The sequence below is a fragment of the Notothenia rossii genome (assembly GCF_949606895.1).
Source record: "Notothenia rossii genome assembly, chromosome: 5".
NCBI lineage: Eukaryota > Metazoa > Chordata > Actinopteri > Perciformes > Nototheniidae > Notothenia > Notothenia rossii.
Window position 1 is genome coordinate 90151139 of NC_136903.1, and position 8211 is coordinate 90159349.

Sequence of the window (8211 nt, forward strand, 5' to 3'; positions counted from 1 at the left end):
GAGCGGGTGTGGGTGAGGAGGCCGGCAGCAGAGTTCTGGATATGTTGGAGTTTATTGAGGAGGTTGGATGGTATGCCATAGAGGATGCTATTGCAGTAGTCGAGTCGTGAAGTGATGAATGCATGAATCAGGATTTCAGCAGCAGAGGGGGAGAGTGATGGGCGGAGACGGGCAATGTTTTTGAGGTGGAAAAAGGCGGTCCTGGTGATGTGATTTATGTGGTGGTTGAATTTGAGCTGACTGTCGAAAATGACTCCGAGGTTGCGGATGTGAGGGGGGGAGATAGAGTGTGGCTGTCAATGGTGAAGTTGAAATTCTGGATGTCTTTGATACGGGATGGGGGGCCGATGATGATGATGTCTGATTTGGCACTGTTCAGTTGGAGATAGTTTGTTTGCATCCATGCTTTTATTTCTGAGAGACAGTTGGTGAGAGTGGAGTGTGTTGTGGGGGTGATGGTTTTTGTTGAGATATAAAGTTGGATGTCATCGGCGTAGCAGTGAAATTGAAGGTTGTGGCGACAAATTATTTTGCCAAGGGGGAGCATGTAAAGGATGAAGAGGAGGGGGCCAAGCACCGAACCCTGGGGGACGCCTTGGGACAGAGGAGCAGTGGAGGAGGTGCAGTTGTTGATGTTGATAAACTGATGTCTGTCGGTGAGGTAGGATTTCAGCCAGGAGAGTGCAGTGTCAGTGATGTTGAGTGATGATTCGAGGAGGGACAGCAGGATGGCATGGTTGATGGTGTCGAATGCTGCGGTGAGGTCGAGGAGGATGAGGATGTTCAGGTTGCCGGAGTCAGAGGAGAGGAGGAGGTCGTTTGTGATTTTCAGAAGAGCTGTTTCTGTGCTGTGTTTTGATCGGAAACCGGATTGAAATGGCTCAAAGAGGTCATTGGAGCTGAGGTGGGATTTTAGTTGTGAGGCAATGACACGTTCAAGTATTTTTGACAGAAAGGGGAGATTTGAGATGGGCCGGAAGTTGGACATGATGTCAGGGGTGAGTCCAGGTCTTTTGAGAATGGGTGTGACAGCAGCCAGTTTGAGAGAGGGGGGAACTGATCCAGATCTGAGGGAGGAGTTAATGATGGTGGCGATGAGCTGGGACATGGCAGGGAGGCTCTCTTTAACAAATTTGGAGGGCATTGGGTCAAGTGTGCAGGTGGAGTTAATTCCAGTCATGAAGTTGGACAGTTGCATGGGGGTCACAGGGGAGAAGTGGGACAGGGGCTGTGAGGTGAAGGGGGGGGAGCCAGGAGAGGAGGTGGGGGGTGCTGATGAGGATGTCAGATTGCTGTAAATGTTGCTGATTTTGGTTTGGAAAAACGAAAGGAAGGAGTTGCACTGTTCGGTGGTGAAGGACGAGGTGGCATTGTCACAGGGTTTGAGAAGTTTGCTGATGGTGGAGAAGAGACGCTTGGGGTTGCTGGAGCCAGACTGAATGAGTTGTGAGTAGTAATTAGACCGGGCTGCTTTGAGTGCATTACTGTACTGCTGGAGATAGTCTTTGTAGATTTGAAGATGGACTGTTAGTGTGGTTTTCTTGTGTTGGCGTTCAAGTTGACGTTTCCTTGATTTCATTTGGCGGAGTTCGGGGGTATACCAGGGGGCGGAATGTATGAAAGAGACATTTTTAGTTTTTGTGGGGGCCAGTTCATTGAGACAGAAGGAGAGGGTGCTGTTATAATAGTCCACAAGTTCAGATGGGTTTTCAGAAAGTGGGGGGGGGGGAGGCAGACATCTTGCAGGTAATGGAGGCAGTGATTGCTGAAGGTGAGATGGATTTGAGGTTTCTGTAGGTTATTGTGCGTTTTTGCTTTTGGGCGGGGATGGGGATGTTGATATCCATGATGATGGCCAGGTGATCAGAGATGTGGAGATTGAGGCTGGACAGATGATGGATGGTGAGACCAGTGGAGCAGACCAAGTCCAGGATGTGACCACGGCTGTGTGTTGGGAAGTTGATGTGTTGAGAGAAGTTGCAGCAATGAAGGGTTTCCTTAAATTCAGAGGCATATTTGCAGGTCGGGTCATCAATATGAATGTTAAAATCCCCTAAGAGGAGAACAGATGGGGATATGGCAGAAAGCTGAGTGAGAATGTCAGAGAGGTCAGAGAGAAAGGAGGGGTTTGGCTTCGGGGGACGGTAGATGATGGCTGTGACCAGGGGAGTGGGACCAGAGAGTTTAAAGATCAGGTGTTCAAATGAAGAAGCATCAGGGATGGGGATTATGGTAGCTTTTATTTCCTTTTTGATAATAGCAGCTATACCACCACCCCGCCCTTGTGGGCGAGGTTTGTCAATGTATGTGAATCCTGCTGGGGTGATTTGATTTAAAGAAAAATAGTCCAGGGGCTTTTGCCATGTTTCGGTCAGATACAGAAAGTCCAGGTTATTGTCTTTAATTAATTAATTCAGAATGTGGCTTTTATTGTGGATGGAGCGTGTGTTGAGCAGGGCTGCTCTGAGGTGACGTTGCATTGGGGGGGGTTGTGTGGACCGGGGAAGTGGAAGGAGATTGGTCAGATTCACGTGTTTTTTGTTGTGATGGCGTAGTGTGGGCGCGTGACAGGACCGAATGGACGGGATGGAGTGTGGAGACGTGGAATGAAATAAAAACTTACGGCCAGAGCCTCTGTGTGGAGGACGGCGTTTGCGGAGTATTTCGTTATCTGCGAGGATGTCCATGCAGTCCGGAGGCAGGCGGTTATTAAAGGAGTGGAGATCTGACAGGGAGTAGAGCGGCGGCATGATCCCGTGAAGTGGCGCTAGCACGGAGCTAGCTAATGCTGGGGACCCGGACAGCAGAGACCAGGAGCCGGATGACCGTAGAAGAAGGAGCGGTGTGAGTCCAGATAAAATGAGAGTGATAATCCACAGCATATCAGGAGAATGATTCCAGTGGTTTCCGGAGGAGAATCGTAGGAGGGGCTGACAGCCTGGTGCAGAGTGGGAGCCGGGTGACCAGCCTACTAGCTTGTTAGCTAGCTTGTTAGCCACCGGCTGTAGGCGGCAGGGAGAGACGATGTCAGCGGGGAAGCCGGCTGATCCCAGCGGGATGGGAAGACCCACACGAGCCGCGGAGTTAGGGTGGAGTTAGGCTGGAGTTAGGGTGGAGTTGGGGTGGAGACAGAATTGTTAGCTCGGCAGACTTCAGGGAGCCGAGGAGCATCTAGGTAGCAGCCTGCTAGGTCCGATAATGCTAGCTAGCTAGCGGGCTAGGGACCGATGAGCAGGAAAGAGCCAGCAGGTTGGAGATGACAACACATCTGATATTTTTGCTGATGACTGACGTTTCAAAAGTAGAGAGCCAGACAGGAGAGGTTCTAATCTGGACTAAAGAACAATATTTGGGGCGGAGGAGCGGCGAACAAACAACGCCAGCATCCTCGGCGACCCGGGAAAAACAGTAAATATGGCTATGGCATCAGCTGGGAATTTAAAGACATCAGGAAGGTTCGGAGTAGGGATGGGGCCGATCAACGTAATTCACGTATCGGAAATTTCCGATCCATACCCCTAGATTTCCGATCCACACATTATGCTGAAAAGATTCTCCGTGCACGGTTCTGGTATGTTGCTTTGCTACTGCAAGATGTGGAATGGATTTCCTAAACGGGGCCATCTCAGTGATCACAGTAGCCTAGGCACGCCCCCGTTCAAGAATTCCATGCCATAGTTTGCAACAAGCAAGCAGTCGAACGTTGAGCGGTCTGGTCTCTGGCCGGGTAATTAGTGCTAACTATTTTGTTGCTAACTATCAATATGTCTGCTGTATGGCAATACTTTTCTCTCGATTCACTGCAAAGCAATACAGCAACATGTAATGTTTGCAAAGCCGTTATATCCAGAGGTGGATGCTCCGTTGCGACATACAATACTACAAACCTAATAAAACACCTGCAGAAGCACCACCCTAAAGAGCACGATGAGTTCTTAGCCGTGAGGGGGCTGAAAGCACAGACTAGCCGTCAGGAGTCACTTCTACAGTCATTCGAAAGACAAGGTAAACTCTCACCAGACAACGTGAAAGCTAAAGAAATAACTGGGAAGGTACTGAACTTCATCGTACTCGATGACCAACCATTATCAGTGGTCGAAAATGAAGGTTTTCGCGGCCTGATGGAACATTTGCAGCCAAGATATAGTTTACCATCGAGGAGATATTTGTCAGAGACTGCGCTACCTGAACTTTACAACCGAGTGTCAACCAAGTTAGCCGACAAGTTAAAGGGAGTCCCAAATCGGAGCTTTACGACAGACATTTGGACGTCAGATGTCTGCCCAATGTCACTGATAAGTCTTACAGTGCACTGGATTGACCGCGAGACATACAGGCTTTGTAGTGCCGTGCTCCAAGTAAAGAAGTGCAGAGGCTCCCACAACCGTGCAACAATCGCAGCATCCATTACAGAAATGCTAAACAACTGGGGGATCCCACTAGAAAAGGTACATGCTATTCTGCGAGACAACGCGAGCAACATGAAGGCAGCAATGCAAGACATGTCCGTTTCTAACCTCGGCTGTTTCTCTCACTCACTGCAGCTCGTTGTGAATGAGGGTCTCATATCACAGCGCAGCGTTAGCGACGCCTTGGCAAACAGCCGAAAAATCGTAGCTCACTTTAAGCATTCACAACTTGCACAGTCTCGCCTGGAAGACCTGCAGCGTGAAATGCAAGCGGGAACAGCGACGAACCCTTCTCGCCTGGTTCAAGATGTGCAGACTAGATGGAATAGTTCCTATTACATGATCAAGAGCATCTTGAAAGAGAAACGACCCCTCTGTGCCTATGCTGCCGACCACAACTTACCAGCAACACTGTCAGCCAACGACTGGGCTTTGCTTGAAAAAACAGCGACTGTGCTGGAGCCCTTCGAGGAGTTAACCAGGAAAATCAGCTCGGCGACCTCCACTGCAGCCGAAGTAATTCCAGCCGTCACAGTTTTACAACGCCTGCTCGCAGAGAATACCAATACCGACAGCGGCATCAAAACAATGAAAAGTACGCTTCTCCAAGCTGTCAACCGGCGTTTCAGCGACATCGAAAGTGAGCCACTCTATGCTCTTGCCACTTTAGTGGACGCTCGATACAAGGACAGCTAAGGCATTTTTTGTTGCAATTTAATCAAAATGCTGCTGAATCAAGTGTTAACATATTCCTAACTTTAACGGGAATATTTCTTAATGATATTAACTTAATGTAAACTAAAAGTAATTGGATAACGGGGAAGTGTGTGTGTGTGTGTGTGTGTGTGTGTGTGTGTGTGTGTGTGTGTGTGTGTGTGTGTGTGTGTGTGTGTGTGTGTGTGTGTGTGTGTTTGTGTTTGTCTGCCTGCATGCCCAGCTGTATAACTTGTACTCAATGTTTCTTCTTCTGTGTGTGTGTGTGTGTCAGATTCTTTACAAGTGGAGAAGCTGCCAGGAGGGGGAAGGCTCTCCTGATTCAAGAGCTGGAGAAGATGGAGCAAGCACTCACTGATGATGCTGGGACAACGGTGGCTGAGCCAGCTAAGAAGATTGCTTGCATGGAAGCTGGGCCAAGCACTGGTGTTCCTCCAGGCAAAATGAAAAGCAGCTTCAGCAGTCTATATGACAACATTTTGGAGGAGCATGATGAACCTGCAGGAGGTAGTGGTACCCAGACTGCGGTCACACAAATGCAGATGTTCTTAAAGGAACCAACTATAGGTGAGGCAGACAGCCCTTTTCAATACTGGGCAAACCACCATGCTCGGTTTCCCCTCATTGCTGCAGTTGCCACAATGTTCCTGAGTGCCCCTTCAACCAGTGTGGAAAGTGAAAGACTTTTCAGCACAGCATCCAATATCGTGGATGAAAAGAGAAATCGCCTGACAGCAGAGCGGGCAGAAATGCTAATCTTCCTAAAAAAGAACCTGACAATGTTTAAGTGAAAGTGGTTGATCCTGGCCTCACTGTTATTTTATGTGTTATGTTATCTCAGATAGTGCTGCTGCACTTCATTTGTTTGTTTTGTTAAGACAATGTTTTACCCATTATGGGTTGCTGAGGTGAATAAATATTGAAGGCCAACTTGAAATCCTGCTTGCGTGTAGTTTGTTAACAGTAAAGATGATGATCATGTATGTCCTCATAAATGTAAGGGCTATTTTTTGGAGGTTTAGTAGGCTACAACTTCTACTTAAGTGCTTCCTGTGCCAGTATACTTTGGTCTATCATCAAGTGGCTGGTATAATTTGAAAGATCAAGACTGTTATCAGAGATATCGGAATAGTATCGGTATCGGCAGATATCCAAATTTAGTTATCGGAATCGGATCGGAAGTGAAAATATGTGTATCGGTGCATCCCTAGTTCGGAGGCAGTTCAAGTTGAGTTGGGGGGAGGCAGAGCTGCAAACCAGGAAGGTGGAACAGAAAGAGGATGGAGACAAGAAAAATAAATGTAAAACACCTGATGGGAAGAAGGCAGGAGAGGTTTTAACTATGGTACAAATATTTCCTTAAGAAAAGATCAATCGTACTCTCTCAAAATGGCTTTAATCCTGGTTAAATTATCCTCCATAACTAAGCCTTTGTGTTGTTTTATTCCCTTCCTTACAGGATGTGCACCTTTTATGAGAATACACAGAGGAGTATGAACACAAGCTAACAGGTCAGTGTATAATTCTCTAATATTATAAAGTATTCATTTATGTAAATAACTTTTATCCTCCTTTGATTTACATCACTGATAACTTCCCCTGCAATACTCGATGACTGGTTTGCTCCATCTTTGAAAAATATGTAATTTTTTACGACTAACAAAGCTATGTCTCGGATGTGTACTTGTTTTTCTCTGCATGGTTGCGTTAGCAGTAGGGGGAAATGACGGTACAGATTCAGCCACACAAACATCACTATCAGCTATTCCTCCTTTGCACGGAAATGAAGATTCAACTTATTAAACATTTGATCAATTTTATATATTACCATTAGACCGGGTGCTCATGTTAATGCTTAGACCTGCAAAGCGCATATGCTATATTAATATTCTGAGCACAAATATTATCCTTAAATGAACTTGGTTAGAAAGTCCAAATGTGACTTTTGAATGGTAATAAAGATGTATTTGTGTTCAAGGCTCTGCAGATATCATTAAAATACCAAACCAAAAGGGAAAACATTGGGCATTTAAGTTAAACATATTTATAACACTTGTTCGGCTTTATACAAAGTATATTTTCCTCGAATTTATTTAAGTTAACTATGTCATCTTAGTTTAATTAGGGGCCTCTTGCAGTTTGTTAAAGCTTACCTGCTGGCATCCAAAAAAAGACGGCAGTGTGTCTGAATCAAAATCCTGGCTCCTCCACACAGCGATTCTCTGGCTTCTGACTGACTGACCATGACAAAAAAAACCTGTAGATTGTAAAGTACAACTTCAATTAACATTTAGTTCTACTTTATGCAGATTATACCAAAATATCTTGCACAATTGTTGTCATATAATTCTCCTTGCTAGCTGAAAGCTCAAGATAACAGGTGTTCAGTGTTTAATATATGACATGCAGGGAAACTGATTTTTATCTACAGCTTCTGACAACAAATATGAAATACATTTAAAACATACGGAAATGCTTAAGCTATATGCCCTCTTTAAATTTGAACATGGCAAACCTAAACTGAGAGAGAGAGAGAGAGAGAGAGAGAGAGAGAGAGAGAGAGAGAGAGAGAGAGAGAGAGAGAGAGAGAGAGAGAGAGAGAGAACCGGTTAGCCTACTTGTATTTTTGTTGTTAGCATCTGGTTAGCTTGCTGCTCTAAAAGATATAAGGAGCTGTTTCAACAACGTGGAGGGAGAGTCCTCTGCTGTCAGACTGAGAGAGATAACTACAGCTCAGGTGAGGTTAAGGACTCTGAGTGTTTAGATAGTTAACTTTAGTCTAAGTTATCTCTGTGGGTCCCAAACAGTTTGGTCACCATTTATGTAAACACATATTTCCATTTGAGGGGGGAGTAATTAGTAAAATATGCATGAATAAAAAGAAAAAAATGTTAAATAGGTGAAAAAAGGTAAGATAAACTTTAAAAACTTGTTGAGAGCTAAAACTAGTCTTTGCTGCTGCCAACAGGAGCAGGGGGGAGAGGGGGGGGACAGGAGAGGCTGATTCAGGAGCACAGACACACTCACAACTATAAATGAACCAAAAACAAATAAATAAATAAACAACTTTCAACTTTTTCTTTATATT